This window comes from Aedes aegypti, chromosome 1, assembly GCF_002204515.2.
Source record: "Aedes aegypti strain LVP_AGWG chromosome 1, AaegL5.0 Primary Assembly, whole genome shotgun sequence".
In the NCBI taxonomy this organism is placed as follows: Eukaryota; Metazoa; Arthropoda; class Insecta; order Diptera; family Culicidae; genus Aedes; species Aedes aegypti.
Window position 1 is genome coordinate 310,665,922 of NC_035107.1, and position 17,825 is coordinate 310,683,746.

General features: G+C 34.5%; 1 long non-coding RNA gene across 2 annotated transcripts; it reads right to left on the bottom strand.

Annotated features, from left to right (window-relative positions):
- Window positions 1-338: 338 nt before the first annotated feature.
- Window positions 339-17,825, bottom strand: LOC110674253. Of its 2 annotated transcripts, none has more exons than XR_002498772.1 (3): window positions 17,701-17,825; window positions 14,699-14,765; window positions 339-491 (listed from the first exon to the last, which is right to left on the bottom strand). It is a non-coding gene; the product is annotated as an uncharacterized LOC110674253 (long non-coding RNA). The 2 variants fall into 2 exon arrangements; XR_002498773.1 differs by having other exon boundaries at window positions 14,600-14,765.

Below are 17,825 nucleotides of genomic sequence, written 5' to 3' on the forward strand. Positions count from 1 at the left end.
GCAAGTAACTGAATAAAACGGCTTATCATTTTGTAATAAAATTGTTGTGTGAAATAATAGAAGCTATCTAGTTTTTGAATGCGAGCTGATTGAAGGCAAAATTTAAGCGATGTACACGGCGAAAAAATGTTAAATAAAATTTATTTTAAAACAGTTCTAGAAGATAGGTTGTGATTCTTCCTAATTAATTTTCTCAAAACCGTATGAAAGTGACTTACGTCGATTTGAAAAAGTAATCGAGAACTCACTTATTCCGTAGACTTGCAAACCCTTCAAAACTTGTTGTGATACAAACTTCTCTTTTTATTTTTCAGGGCATTGTAAATAAATAAACAATATTCATATTTGCAATGTTCTTTTATTTTTAATTTCATAGAATTATGTTTATTCTCTGGATTACAGCATTCAATGGTTGATTCCCTTCAATTTGTGTTTTGTAAATTTTACCTACATGAAAATGATCGCTGTTAACCTATGCTGGACTTCTCAATCTGCAAAGAAAAAAATACAACTAAATCATTTATTGAATTTCTATGCTGTTTGCAGATAATCATGTATAGCGCCATAACCATTTAAAACATCAACACATATTTGATCTCCTCTTTATCATCTTTATCAATGATTTTTTTATCTCTCAGCCAAACTATTTCAGGGCAACGGCTTTACTCGTCCGATGGAAAACGTCCACAAGGTCTAGAAAAAGGTGCGATTCCAGATTATTCTAATCACTACACCTTAGTCCATTTCTTACAGAATGAAATCCACTATTCAACTCTATTCAGCTGAAACTTTTCAATCGATAATGTGATTCCATGTTCACAGCTGATTAAGAGAAGTATCGTTTTACAAAATACCGTACTGCATCGAATAGCCAGATGTTTCGAACCAACACGGTATTACCGACAGCTTCAAATTCCGGATACTCTGTTTTGCATGGGAAAGATTTCACATTAATTTTTTTTCATTGTTTTTTTTCCTTTCCATTGTCATAATATGAATGAAAATGTATAATGCCAAACTACCTGAGAGGTCTCTTTAGTGGGTTGACAATTTCAATTAATGGTTGGACTTTTCTATTTAAGATTTTCATGAGCTGTCAAGAAATCGAATCAAAGTGCCCGGCATATGAGGCAAAAGTGATGAAGCGTGCAGAATAAGAATCGTGAAAAATCCGAACATTTCTATTTATTTATAATTATTCATATTACGGAAGAAACCATACAAAACTATTTATTTTAAACGCTGAATTATAGTTCTCTAAGGCCTTCAGTGTCCGTAACATTAATCAAAACGGTTTATTTCGTGTGGAGAACCACATATAACTTTATATTTCTAAAAAATAGAAACTTAAAAAAATATTTGGTAGGTATTTTGATTTATATAGATGCGTTGAAATTGACCTTTCAAAACATTGAAACACATGGAAAACAAAACATGTTTGGTATATTTTTTTCATGATTGTATTTTGTCATTTATTTTTAAAACATTTCACTTAAATACAATGCTCACAATATGAATAAAAATCTTATGCGGTTAAATCAAACAACCAATAAAATCATCGATTAATTTTGCATAATGCTCAACAAGTTTAAGAATTTGAGTACGATAATCATTGGGTATTCGTTGCAACGATGGTCTTGACATTTCCGTGAATGATAGCGTTCGCCATCCTCCATAAACATCTCCAATTTTTTGCTACAAAAAACTCCAGGTTTGATGTACGCTCGGGCATTCGTATAATAAAATCAAAAAAAAGTTTCGTGCAAGAACTTTTAAGCTTTTAAGAGAGAACATAATGCAAATCTGTTATTATAAATAACTATCTGAAATACTTGATCTATCGCAAAATGCAAGGAAAAGGATATTTCAACGTGCTCGCTATCATGCTACTTCAATTATACGAAATGCTATGCGTTTTGAAAGCGCGCAAATTTCAATTTAAGATTCATATATCCAATTGAAAATCAAATTACTAAAGATAACGTATTCGACAATTCTTGGGAGACTTATTAGGAAGAAGTGAGAGAATTATTCATAAATTTGAAAGCTCCTGGTGATGATGACATCTTTATCAAGAACATGCTAAATGATGATGAAGGCAACCTGATATGATTTCTGATATCCTCAAGTGTTCTTTTAAGAAATTGCAAAAAAATTTGTACTCAACTCGTTGCAGAACTCGATTTTACAGCACTCGTCGTAATTTTCCAACTCGGCAAGCCTCGTTGGATAAATATACGATTCGTGACGATTCGTGTTGTACAAATTATCTTTCTGCAAGTTGTTTCATAAACTACTATTATACAACTAGTTGCAAAATGATTTTTCCAGCATGATTCATAAAATGTCGCGAGCAATTTCTAACTATATTGTACAAGTGCATACCATGTGCTAACTGCCCACGCGAAACGTTGCGCAAAAAAAACAGAAGCTAACCACGCAGTTGTTGAGAAATCCATAACTATCATTTCCGTTAAGAATAGTAGACCGTTATGCTGCCCATCTTTTTGATGAAATGTATGCAATGGAACATTCAACTAGAAAAAACATTCTACTGCGTTTGGCACAAAGTTTCAATCGTAAAATGAAAAAAAAAAAACAATATGCATTGTAGGAATAATTCAAAGTTGTCTGACAAATGGTAAAATTCAGATTAGTTATAAGAATTACAATATGACGAATATTATGTAACAGCCGTAATAGAGTGTCCATCCCGGGACATCCCGGGACAAAAAATCCCGGGATTTGACAAATTTCGGGCTTTTATTTCTGACATCCCGGGAATCCCGGGATTCCTGAAATGTACGTAAAATTTGATGAAAACCACTAGATTTTAATGAAAAACAATTACATTATTCTCACTATCAACCTTATTTGATAAAGTAGAAAAGCATAATGAAAAGGAGAATAAATGAGTAATTATTTTCATGAAATGATCTATTTATCAAGTAAGAAACACATAGAGTAAAGTGGGGCAAAAGTTCGAGTGGGGTAAGAGTTTCTTTTTGAGATTTCCAGCTCAATTAAAATTAAATCTTATAAATGTCATGGTGGTTCAAATGCTATTCAAGTAAGAGACTTTCAATCCAAATATCATAAAAATCGATTGAGATTTGGAAAAGTTATGGCTATTTGTTGTTTTTCGATGTGAATATTGTAATTTTTGGTCAAACTTTCGTTGCATGGAACCAATTGAAGATAAAATCTTTTTCAATATTTTATGTAAGGGCGTTTCTAGGCCTATCATAAGTTTGCTTTGAGGTGTATTAGTTTTTGCATAGATGCTTGAAAACAATTTTTGGCCCATAGTGGGGCAAAAGTTCGAATCAGCGGGGCAAAAGTTCGACCCATGTGTAAAATCACGGAAAAATTTGCAAATTGCCTAAAATCCACATATTATCTTCAAATTCAGTTAAATTTGTCTGATCGCATGAAAATTGTCACCAAAATTTTACATTTCCACATAGTTTTGTGAAAAACTGCTATTTTTGAGTATATTACAATTAACCCGGTTTTGGGCAATTTTTTGATGAAAATTTAGTGTGTATTTTTCGTCAAACTTAAGTTTACGGCTGGTTTAAAGTATGCCTATCATAAAAGGATCGATATTTTGTGTTTTAGCCAGCGAACTTTTGCCCCACACTAGATTCGAACTCTTGCCCCACCGGTGGGGCAAAAGTTCGAATAAGACAATTAGTTTTGAAACTGTTATAACTAAAAATAGGTAAATATTTTGACACAAGTTTGTTCAGCAAAATTATAGCCAATATGTTGATGGTTCACTGTATGGTATTTGTTTTGTTTTAACTGCTATTGTTTTCCTGGAAACTTTGATTATACCACTAAGGTCGAACTTTTGCCCCACCTTACTCTATTTTTATTTGTCTAGTTGCAAAGTTTTAATGCTTTTCTTTTCAACATTAGCCGTTTTTATAAGCCTATGCTGAAATAACAAATCTGAAAGTACACATGAACTGCCGCAAATCGCAAGTCAGTACCATCTGTAAAAAGTTAGCATTGAAAAAAATGGCTGAGAAGTTTTCAATCTCGTTTTCCATACAAATATTCAAAAAATTCCAGGAGATTGGAACATGTTTCGATCTCAATGAAACTTTCATAATTTGCTTTTCACCCCGTTACTTCACCAAGAAAAATATAAAGAGATGACCAAATAACGATTAATTTGTGTGTTACACGATGCGAAAGTATGCAGTGGGACTTACATGCGTTTAGTTTTCATTATGGGACAATATCGATTTGGTGTTTTTTCCTAATTTTACTGAACAAAAAGTGATTTCTCGTTAGTGCAGCTGAAAAATCATTTAAAGAGCATAGGAAACTCGTAATTAGTCAAGCTAAGTTTTGATTTTTCTGAGGTTACTTCATCAGAATAAGAAAGTATTATTTGAATTGTAATTTGCTATAATTAACATATTATTTTGAAAAGTTACATTATCCGTTTATTTAATTAAAAAAAAAATGGTATTGTTAAATTTGTACTTCCATTTCAACCGAAATGCTAGTTTTATTGGATCCCGGGATTTCCCGGGACAAGCGTAGATTTTTGTCCCGAATCCTGGGACGAGCAAAATGGTCGGGAAATGGACACTCTAAGCCGTAATGTTCCTCAAGGCAACATTCCGCAACCAATATTGTACAATGCTTTTACGACTGACTTACCTGAGTTAGCTCAGAGATGACAAAAAACTTTGTTTACAAATGGTACAGGTCTCTCCGCCAAAGGACGAAGCCTGCTCGTCATCTAAGGTAGCATGCAAAATATGGATTTTTTTTTCAGGGATTACTTTTACTAGCTAGAGAATTTTGATCGGAAATTTGCCTAAAACAGGGTTAATTGTAAAATACCTGGAAAAGATTTTTTTCGAAAAACAAAGGTACAACGTAAAATTTTGGTGACTTGCTCTACGTGATCAGGCTAATTTCATAAAAAAGCTTATATGTAGATTCTGAGCAATTAACAACTTTTTCCGTGAGATAATATAAAGCTCGATTTTTTGCCTCGTTGAATCGAACTTGGGCCAAAAATAACTTCCAAATATTGATGAAGAAAATAATACCTCAAAACATAATTGGTAATGGTTATGCTATCAAGCTGACAATTTTTTATATAAAAAAGTGATTTTATCTCTGTAAATCAACTGTTAACAGTACGATGATGCTCTATGCCCAGGGAAATAAAAAAAAAATTCTATTACGAAAAGATCTCCAAGGACCAACCGGGAATCGAACCCAGACACTTTCAGTATGACTTTGCTTTGAAACCGCGAACTCTAACCACTCAGCCAAGAAAGACCCAAAAGAAGTTATAATTATTGAAATTCGCGGGATATATTTAGTTGAATATAGTCCATCAAATGTCAAACCAATAACTCGGTGTTTTGGCTTGTCATATTTGAAATTATCAAGTTATTTAAGAGTTGAATTTCATTCATTATTTTCGTTTATAATAACTCCTAATTCACAAAAAATAGTAACAATTTTAATTTATCAATTATTCACTTCTCAAAACGAGAAAACCTAATGTAAATCCGGATTGAATTCGCTCCATAATCCAGTGACAAAGCCCGCGAACATGAAGTAAAGAAACAGGGTTTGGATATCGACCCAGTGAAGTTCCTTTCCTAATGTGAATTTCTTTTGGGTATTTGGTAGTTTTGAATCCGCCAAGCCATATATCAATACAAAAATGAATGAAAATGAAAACTCTCAGTCAAAGCTATGGAAGTGCATACACATGCTCCTGAATCGGAGGCACTCGCATAACTATCACCTTTTTTTCAATTTAACCAATTTTACATGTGATATTTTCGCAATCCTTAAATCAATGGAACTCAAAAACCAAATAATTTATGTTATTGTAGAACTGGTTCAAAAGAGTTTATTACTATGGCACATAACAGTAGTAGTCCATAAAAAGTTAAATGGTTGATCATCAATTGCTTAATTTTCAGAACGATTAATAATATTCTTCTTACTTTTGACCCACGATCTTCCGGGTGCAAAATATTTCATGCGTAGTTCTTCCTCCTTTTTGCACTTTTCAGCCTTTTAAACGTTTTGAAGATTGTTCACCCTGTGAGATACCTCTATAGAAACGAGCTTCTGATAATTAACAATAAAAGAAACCACAAAAGCCCGGAACTACAGGGTAGGTCACGGAGGAGCGCTAGTGCGTTTGATATTTTGGTCCTGAGCCAGGATCACTTCAGGAAAGTGAAAAACACTCACTCTCATTTTTCAACCGAAAAAACTTGTTCAATTCCAATTCTACCGGAACATTTTAGAACACAGTTCGAATCATTAAATTCTGCACAATCAAATCAATCTTTCAATATTAACTTGAACTTTTAAATCCTAGACATCTTCAAATTAGACAGAAACACTCACGGCACCACCTCTTACACCGCCATGATGATGCTTCACTCTGTAAACGCTTGGTTTTCACTTGGTGTACTGCTACCAACACGGTTTTCTGCATTTATTTGGGGTGCGGCTCATCTCACCATCATTGCCGCAGCATCTCATTCTATAAACTTTTTCCACTCTATTGTGCTGCGTACACCAACACCACGTTCTCACATCTTGAGAGGGTGATACAATATAAGTACTAACACAATCATCATTTCACCCCTCATAACTTGTGAGTTTTCAACGGCACTTTGAATAGGCAGATTAAAACACAAATTATCATTTCAATGATTTGCTCAGTGATGTGCATTTGATATCTTCCGAAAATGTGTCGGTGCGATATTTCTTTTCGGAACCATGCTGATGCTATGCCAGACGATAGCGAAAGATGTGGGAGATTCAACATAGCAAAAATCTAAATCTGGCGTCTGCGCATTTCTCTACCCATTTCAAAGGATATTCTGCTGGACGAACTTCTTTGTCTCGTCATCCAATGAAAATTGAAATTTAACTAATATGAATCAACGACATTGTCATATTATTTTATCTATTTTCTTGATATTCCAATTTCAGAATCAATAATAAGCTATGGTTTGATCGTTTCCATAAATATCTAGGTAGGGAGCCGGATCCTATTCTTGGCATTTTTGATTCACTTCGGTAGTGGGCATAACCTGAGTTAGAACATATATTTTTATTTTTTCCCAATCACGAGTTTATGAGTAATAACGATTTTACTAAAGTGCAATTTACGACATAAATTTCAACACCATTCTTCTGAAAATTTAATAGCTCTCTTTAGCAAACTTATTCATCTCGTCAAAATCGACAACATTGCTAAAGAAATTATGAAGAAATTTGTTCAGTTATGTCAATTTTAAAAACACGTCAAAAAAATCACTTCAGTCAACCCGTTATTGGCTTTTAACTCGTGGTTGGACAAATCACCCACATGTTAAAATTTAAGTTATTCCTGAAGCTCAGTGAAAATTTTATTCAAACCGGTCACTAATGACTCAGATCAAACTTTTTAACCATTTTGTAAAAACGAAAAAGTTGCGTGTGTTTTGTCCAATACTGCATTTATGGTTGCTATTCAGAGATCAACCAAAGGTAAGATTCAAATATGAAGTCCATCAGTTTTTCTGGATTTCTAGATCCCCTCGCCCCTTTCTGTCACGCTTTTTCCAATACCTAATACATGCACTTTAACAACTTCGTAAACACCCTTAACCCCCTGTACGATGGACGTCATTTTTGTATGACCCCAAAGTCAGTAAAGACGCACGAATAATCAACTAAAAGCTCGGCTCGGATTACTCATAATCTTCTTCGGTGTGCATATTTCAGCGCCTCATGAGGTAGTCCATAAACCACGTGGTTATTTATGGGGGAGACTAGTTAATAACCACGGTCCACACAAATTTTAAAATTTTTGCATGACAAAATGACCACGAGGGAGGATGGGGGCTGAAAATCCAGAAAAAATGACTACGTGGTTAATGGACAGCCCCTATCGGCGCCGGCCACGCTTTTGATTAAAGGAAGGAATATTGATGTGTAATAGGGCAAACGCTCCCTTAGTGGAGGTAACTCCAATAGTGGAGGTTTTGTTTTTGGACATGTTTCGCATAAATAAATTAATATGTGATAATAATGTGAGGGCCTTCCTTAGCCGAATGGTTAGATTCCACGGCTACAAAGCAGAGCCATGCTGGAGGTATCTGAGTTCGATTCCCGGTCGGTCCAGGATCTCTTCGTAATGGAAATACCCTTGACTTTCCTAGGCATAGAGTATCATCGTACCTGTCACACGATATACGAATGCGAAAATAGCAACTTTTGCAAAGAAAGCTCTTAATTAATAACTGTGAAAGTGCTCATTGAACACTAAGCAGAGAAACAGGCTTTGCCCAGTGAGGACGTTATGCCAAGAAAAAGAAGAAAAAGAAGAAGTGATAATAATGTGTGATTATAATAATCAAAGGACACTCATCAACCATGGTACGTATCATCGCAAACCTAGAAAAGAAAATCTATCTTTGATCTTGATATTTGCATTTCAGGTTTTTTGGCAAAGAAAGCTCTCAGTTAATAACTGTGGAAGTGCTCATAAGAACACTAAGCTGAGAACCAGGCTTTGTCCCAGTGAGGACGTAATGCCAAGAAGAGGAAGAAGAAGAATTTGTATTTCAATCGCACACAGCAATACGATGCGAAAAGATCCAAACAATCTAATAACACTGTTCGACAAAAAAAGTCGATCTGAATGCACAGAGACCGAACACCCCGGGCTTGAAAGTATAAAAATAAACAAAAATAATGGCGTTTTCAGAATGTTCGTGTCTGCCCCAGGTCATTTTTAAAATATACTTGAACTTTTTGCATTTTTTCTTTAAAAATCTAATCTAATCAATAAACCGACACAGTGTTTTATATTCAGGACAGCGGAATTCACGTGCCATATAATGTTTTCAACTTTAAATACAATATGAAGAGTTGTAATAAGAGTAGCAGGGAGCCCTCCCCCCCTTTTAGACCCTCCCCATTTTTAAAGTATCGCAAATGATGGAATATTTGATATAGAGGGGGTTGTCAAAATAACTGGGACAGGCAAAAATTGTCCCCAATCATAGGTTCCCTAGGGGACACCCGATGGTCCCAAAAGTGGCCAATTCAATTAAATTCCCATTTTGAGTCTACAATTACTTTATTTACGACAAGGCATGAAGAAAGAGCCGTCGCATGATATGTTTTGGTGTAAACACAGAAATGTCCCCAATGACAGGTTTCTCCGGGAAATTCCGGTGGTCCCAAAAGTGGCCACTGTAGTCAATTATCCATTTTAAGTCTCTAGTTGTCCTATTTACGACAAGACATGAAGAATAAGCCGTCGCACGATATGTATCGGAGTTCAATTTCAATTGTCCCTAATTACAGGTTCTCTCGGGGACATCCGGTGGTCCCGGAAGTAGTCACTGTAGTCAACTATCCATTTTGAGTCTACAGTTGCCCTATTTACGACAAGACATGAAGAATGAGCCGTCGCATGATATGCTTTGGTGTCAAAATTGAAATGTCCCCTATGCAAGGTTCCCCCGGGGCACTTGGCGGCGCCATGAGTGGCCAAATCTGTACAAGACTCATTTTCAACTTATAATAGGGAATTTTATGATAAGCTAGGGAGAAAACAATACTGCGCGACATATTTTGAGTGAATAAATTGTTTGATCCCAATTCGGATCCACTACCGGCACCGATTCCGGGGAAATGGCTATATCTTGGTTGTTTCTGGACCGATCTTAATACTTGGCGCACCAATCGCTTCAGAATTTGATCTTCTATCTTAATGTGTAGTAAAATTTTGATTTTTTAGCCAAGACCTTTGCTAAAAACTAGTCATAATTTTACTGCATAAGACATGCTTCCGGAAATCCGGATTATCACCGGTATCCGGAGGTCATAGTTCATCTCCGTGGATGCACCTTAGAACTAGATTAGTTGACCCGTCCATTACTTCTAAAAGAATTGAAATCGGTCAATTTTTGTCAAAGTTACAGCATTCCAAAGTTGGCCCAATTTTTGCCTGTCCCAGTTATTTTGATAACCCCCTGGTATCAAATATTCCATCTTTTGCGTTACTTTAAAAATGGGGAGGGTACAAAAAAGGGGGAGGGCTCCCTGCAACTCTTATTACAACTTTTTATATTGTATTTAAAGTTGAAAACATTATATGGCACATGAACTCCGCTGTCCTGAATATAAAACACTGTGTCGGTTTATTGATTAGATTAGATTTTTAAAGAATAAATGCAAAAAGTTCAAGTATATTTTAAAAATGACCTGGGGCAGACACGAACATTCTGAAAACGCCATTATTTTTGTTTATTTTTATACTTTCAAGCCCGGGGTGTCCGATCTCTGTGCATTCAGATCGACTTTTTTGTCGAACAGTGTAATATGCATGAAATTTAATCGTAAAATCGTTAAAACAATTATTTTGCTTAAAATTGTATCTCCTTTGCTCCTACAGTGGTGCATCAGTACCCATAGTGGAGGGTCCCATAAAAAAATCAATGGTTCGCGCCACTAAAGGACCATTCTTAAAAATACCTAAACTAAAGGGACAGTGTTCCTATTATTGGTGCGAGGATTCTTGTAGGGTAATATTTGTTGGTAGTGTAGTGTCGATCCCGTGGGTAGAATATGCGGGCATCGTCGGTGGTAGTATCTAGAGGTATACTTAGTGGTAAATAATGAATTGTAGATACCTGGATGAAATAAAAGGAATAGCAGTTGCTAGTTGAGTTATCAGTCAGTAGCTGTCTGCAGAGAATGGAATAGCTTGTTTTCTTTGTGCTTAGAATAAGCGATCCTGGAGTTGGAATTGTCTTCGTGCTCTTTTCCAATATATATTAAAATAATCCAATATATATTAAAATAAATCGTGATTTTTATACATTTGAATAATAGAAGGATTTGAAATATATCTACTGATACGTTAAAGTTACATATTTCATGATTTTATCACTATGTTTTATTAGTTTTCCCTTAGGTACACCACTAATGGTACATTTGCCTTAGCGTAAGATAAAATTCAAATTCTCGTCACAGTCCACTTATCAAGTCTTATCTAAGACCCAGTGTCCCAATTTTAACTCGATCTACGAAACTATAATTTAGCTCGAGCCGTGCAAAGTTTGTAATCGCCAGAGTGACTGGAAGTAAAATACTGTCATTTTATAAATCTGTTGCGGATTTTCTTCGAAGAAAAGAAAATTTTCTTGCTGGTGGATTATGGAAGAAAATTTCTTCTCTTCGAAGAAAATGTGCGCCGGAATTCACATGCTGGTATAGGTATAATCAATAGTGAGTTGATTAAAATCGTTATTCGCTTCAGGGGTAAACTAGACATAATTTCTTCCGCTACACTGAAAAGCTCAAGTTATTGAAATTTAGTGGTAACTATAATTTCAGATTTTCATTTCGCTGGAACTGATCTTTTTCTCAGACCATTGGTTTTTACGTTCATCTCTATATGCATTGTACTTATTACCGAAAACTTCTTCACTTCATATTCGTTCCCTCTAACTAGTTTCATTTCCGAGAATTACGGTGTAAGAGCAACTTGATATTTTGCGCTGAATTTAAGTCAATTTTGCTGCGCTTCACATCCAGTTAAAATTATGACAGATAGTTTGGTTGGGTACATAAATGCCGAAATAAAACCTGTTTTTGGATGAAATGTCTTTTATTGTCACCAAGTTTCGATATTACTGGGTTGATTTGATGATCGTTTGAAAGCCATAATTAATAAGAATCGTTGAGTATTTTGGAAACAAGAATAAAACTAAATAAAACCAGATGGTTGTAGAAATAGTACTTGGAATTAGACGTAGGAATTCTTGCACGCTCTGATTTTTATAAAATTATACTTTCTACTAAATTTCTACTCAACCTGCATTGTTGGTGAAGATGCAAAAAACCCTATAAAATTAGTTCAATAAATCTAAAGTCTTACACCCTGGTTTCAATGTATTGGACCTCATAAACTACAGTAAAACTTTGAGCCAAATCAGCAAAATATTAGACAAGCTTGATTTCATTTGGTAAAATATAACCAGGTATGTGTAGATACAATTTCATATTTTGCCAATTCAAGACGTTGTATAACCAGCTATCTCCAAATTTGTCAAATAATAAGAATACTTTATGCCCAACAACTTAAACGATCGCTGCAAAATCATCCGATGCTCGTAAAAAGGTTTACTTAAGGTTGGAGTTGTGTATCTCTTTTACTTGTGCCAATGATTTTTTAAACATTCGTAACAGCCAAAAGATTAGCATTGGCAGACAACATAGACAATAATGTATCCTCTATATAATCCATATGGAAATACTGCTCGAAATTACAAAACTTCTACACTTTAAACTAAAAGCCATCTTTCCACGTACGCACAAATCACCCTCCAGCATACCACCGTGTTTTCTCAGGTGTAATCGAGTCAAATGAAACTATACCATATGACAAATGCTCAATGAACTTTAACTGTGTGAGAAAATTCGATGTCCTACTGAGAGAACGTTTAGGAATGCTAGTGGGCGTTATGCACGTACCGTAATCCGGGGGCAAATTGATCATTATTTTTCAACTTTTTGTTGTGTTATTCTTTTGAATTCAAATATTGTCAAATAAATTTCGATAAAATCAGTACTCCATTGATCTTTATCAGTTGATGTAGACGACTTTTCATGAAATAATGTTTAACATATAAAAAAAAAGTTTCAATATAAAATATTAAAATGACACACTGGGGCGAAATTGATTCTTCTTCTTTCTGGCGTTACGTCCCCACTGGGACAGTGCCTGCTTCTCAGCTTAGTGTTCTAATGAGCAATTCCACAGTTATTAACTGAGAGCTTACTATGCCAATGACCATTTTTGCATGCGTATATCGTGTGGCAGGTACGAAGATACTCTATGCCCTGGGAAGTCGAGAAAATTTCCAACCCGAAAAGATCCTCGACCGGTGGGATTCGAACCCACGACCCTCAGCTTGGTCTTGCTGAATAGCTGCGCGTTTACCGCTACGGCTATCTGGGTCCAAATTGATTTTATATGGGCGAAATTGATCTCCATATAAAAAAGCAGGTTTAAGAATTAAACATTACCCTATCTACTAAATTTGGGTTTCCTGAATCTGAAAATGATGTAACAATTCTTACAACTCTAGTATTTTATTGTTTATTGCAAAATTAAACTTTGAGAAGCTGCCTAATACGCCTGAATGTAGGCAATTTTGCTTGAAATAAGCACATAATATGAGAATGAACGGATTTATGAGCAAAAAACTATACTTTCTGTGCTGTACGATATCAAATTTGAGTTCAGTAGTTCATACTTAAGCGCACACAACATTTTAAACAATCAATGTTGCCATGTAGGCATAGCACCAGTGCATTGTTTAGCACCGACATTTTCAACTAAATTGCTTACACCTTCAAAAAGTGTGAATATTTCTATGCAAAACTGGCTTTAATAAAAATGAAATAGTTCAAAATCATCATAAGACATCTATAAACTAGAAAACATGGAATGTCTGTGGTGCCAACGAAACCTTCAGCATCCTTGGGAGGAAATGTCTTTTGATACCGACCTGATTAAATTCGCCCCAGTGATCAATTTGCCCCCGGATTACGGTACTTAAAAAAATGCATTATTTATCTATTTCATTTCCAAAGGCCGTCCATATACCACGGAGACACAAAAATCACGATTTTGGCCCTTTCCTTTTCCCCATAGACAAGCGTGAACTTTTCGTCGATCCCTACCTTCTCTTTTGAAAACTCCACGTGTACATTTACGTGGAGTTTTCAAAAAATATTTTGCCAGATAATTGGCACATTTTTTTTTAAATGTTATCGAAATTTTTCAAAGGACGAAATAGGTATTTGCTACTGAAACGTTTGGCAGAAAAAAGATTAAATATATTTGATTCGATCAATTATCAAAAAAGATATTCATTTAGCAGTAGAATACTTTTACTTAGTTTTCAACATCGAATTTAACTTGGTACGCTCGGTTATCGATTATGATCATTACTTTGTAAATATGTTATTAGAGTTCAGTATTGTTAACTAACTGTTGTTCAGAACTCAATAAAAAACTGTCTTGGAAAATAGAATCTTAGTGTGTACAATGTATATCAGTGGTATACAATGTATATCACGTGACTTTGATAATTGATTATCGATAATACTTCCCTTCCTAGTGTGAATTGTCATCGGAAAATGGCTTTCCCTATTTATTAATAACTGTCGGTTGACCATACCAGTCAATATAATATTATGAATTATGAAACTTCCTTCTTCTTGAAATTCTTAGATAATATTTTTATCTGTTTTCAAGTGTTTACAAAATTAATCAAAAGTTCTCGAATAATTTATAATTTGAGTAATAATTTTATAAAACTTAGCCTATTTTCAACAGAAATGTATGATACGAGGTAATATTAAACAATAAAAAAAATTAAGTGTTCAACTGATTGCTTGAGGCTTGGATAATAGATTATATTTTAAATTTTTCGAATGAACGATGTCCACGTGGCCATTTCATTTACCCCCATCCCTCCTCTTAGTAGACTAGCGTGGACTTTTACTTATTCCATACCTCCTTTTATGTGTTCCACGTGATATGTGCACGAGCCCTTACATTCTAAGAGAAAAAACCACTTTCGGAATCATCGCAATCAGAACTGGTCGAGCTTACATATTTGCCTATCATATTATTTCACTCTCCTCATAAGTTGAAACTCATAGTTATCATGTTAAAGCACCTAAAATAAAAGAAAAAAAAACATGTCAATTATTCATTGTTTGAATTTTGCCTCAGTTTACAAAAAGTTTTATATAATTATTTAACCTTTGTTTGTTCATTTGATCAAAGGCTAAGTAATAATAATAACCTTTTCTTTTTTTTATTGGAATACCAAAAAACGATTTTTTTTCAAGTCGCTGTCTATTTGGTTGTAATACATAAAAGACACTTGTAAAGTATTTAACAACAACTTTGCAGTGTACCTGTGTTTCTAGAGCATTTATTGAGATTTCTGACAGAAGGAAATATTACGTATAGCAATAATATTTATAAAAGTTTGTGATTCAGTTGTATTTGATATAAGAAGTTGCTAAATTAAACTCTCAGTGATCAAAATTTCAATCACAACAATGTATGGATCTATGAATCTCAGAACTTTTAGCTAAGAAGTAGAATGTATCTCTCTGTTGTGATGTAATGGATTCAAAATTTCAATAAAAAAAAAACCGACAAATCCGCTGTTTAGGCTATTTCCATAATAGTAGGGTTAGTGTACCCTTAGTAGAGACAGTCCTCTATAGTTGCAATAGTGGCTTGTTACAGACGATTTTCTATAAATCATAGCAAAATATGTTTTGCCATGAAGCTCAGAAGCTATTTATATAAGTACTATTGATTCACAGTTCAATTCTGTCCAAAGTATAATCGAAATAAATGGTTTCCATTAAAATTTAAGCTCTTTTGTACCTAGACCTATTGTGCCTACTCACTACTAAGAGAATATATTTTTTATCAAATAAAATGAAGAAAAAATGAGAAACCATTTTTTGAATCAATCGAAAACTTTTGATGAATAATAAATGATAAAGGTAAAATGTGCTAATACGATCTTGATTGGTGTTATGCCTACGCCGTGAAGCTAGTGCAACCATATGTCATTTTATATAGGAATCTGCATGCCCTTTTGAAACAACCTACTTGATGGCAAGACGATGTTTGCCGGGACCACTACTATTGAATACAAAAATATGATTTATTTCAGTTTTCATACTTTTCCCACTAAACCAAGATAAAAAGCTTTCCGATGATGTAACAATAATAATAAAAACATTTTTTTTTTGCATTAGCTATATTCAAAATATTCATTTTTTCAAACAAAAGAAAAATGTTCGAACTTGGCTTTGTTAAATTAGCAGATCATCTCTATCTCAAGGGGTTCAAAGGTAATGAAATTACTGACAATCAATGAAGTTATGGAAAACTGGAAAGCGCCAAATTTCCGACAGGTCCTGAAAAAATGCCACAGCACACTTTCAAAGACCTAAAATTATTGTAACGTTATCTGTTCTTATCGGTTGATTACAGAGAAACCAAAAAATAGATTGGAGTACCTTGTACATTTTAATTCCGTCCTAAATGCTTATCTTTGACAGATACGCGTATTTCGACTACCTGTCAAAGATGAGCATTTAGGGCGGAATTGAAGGTACAAGGTACTCCAATCTACTTTTTAGTTTCTCTATTGAGATTCTGCTCAGAGGATTCAAATACATTAGAAAGGGTTGATTAAAAATATAAAACTATTTTTACAATTTGGGTTTTTTGTTTGTTTTTATTAAACACTAGTGGTCCCGGCTAACTTCGTCTTGCCATCAAGTAGGCTGTTGAAAAACGCCATGAAACGCTCCGTGCAAAATGAAAGTTCCGTTCACTCCTGTTTTTTCAACTTTCCCGTTAAATATCCTTTGCTTTTTATGCACACAAACACGTCGGAACACTTCAGGAACATAACTATGGAACAACTTTCAAAATCCAATAGCCCGTTCTAAAGCCATTTCGTGACATACAAACACCATTCCATTATTATTTATTACTAGTGGTCCCGGCAAACTTCGTCTTGCCATCAAGTAGGCTGCTGAAAAACGTCATGGTCGTCCCATACAAAACAGGCAGTTCCGTTCGCTCCCGTTTTTTCTAACTTTCCTGTGAACATCTTGAGTTTTTTTATACACACAAACACGTCGGAACACTTCAGGATCATATCTGTATGATTAATTTCAAAATCCAATAGCCAGTTCTCAAGCCATTTCGTGACATACAAACACCATTTCATTTTTATTTATATAGATTAAACATACTGCATATTTTTTAACAACAAACAAAATTTTGTCTAATTACAATACATTTCACCGCATTGAAAAAGCAAAAGGAATACGAATGGATCACACGCTGCACGATGGAAAGCAAAATCGGGTAAAAAGGGGAAGAATGATTGATGATGTCTGTCCCTCATACTATCTCCAGGCTCAACTGCAACTTTTGACTATAATAACAACACCGATGATATTTTGCCCTTGGCAGGGAAAAATAGCTGCTGCATCATTAGTTGCAAGCGACGGAATCCCGATATACTCGTAACCATTTCATTTGGTTTATTTCATGGAAATAGTTTTCGGTACTAAACAGTATGTTAAATTATCTACACATTTGCTGATATTCAAGTTTGTAAAAATCTTACAATACATCGAAAATTTAACGTTCTATCTGTTTTGATTATCTGTATAATATTTTTTAAACTTTTCAATTTTCATGTTATTGAAGTGTTTGAACATTTTGCTTGCAATGCGTATCGAAAGTTTGTAGGGCATACATTTCAAACGTAGCGTAATATAGTATTATCCATCGAGAATTTACGTAACTGAGCAAAAGTGCAGGGACAAATGTTGAACAATTCAACAATTAGCCCGTTCAAAAGTAGTAATTAAAAATATCTGTAGTTTCTATTCTGCGACAAATAACGCACAACACAACACGATCCTCACAGTGTCTATATCCTAAGGTTGCAAAACACACAATACAGCTCAGAGACCAACTAGTAATAAATAAAGTCTCCTATTCAGCTATCACAATTCACAAACTGTATTTTTATTTTAAGATATTATATTACCATGTACCTCACTTATCGGACTGTTCATTTAAAAAATCCACAAGCAATTCGTCTTTGTTTTCAAGTGAATTTGAACAAATTAGAAGAGGTAAGGAATCCGCACCACGTTTCCAGTCGAACACCAAACATAAA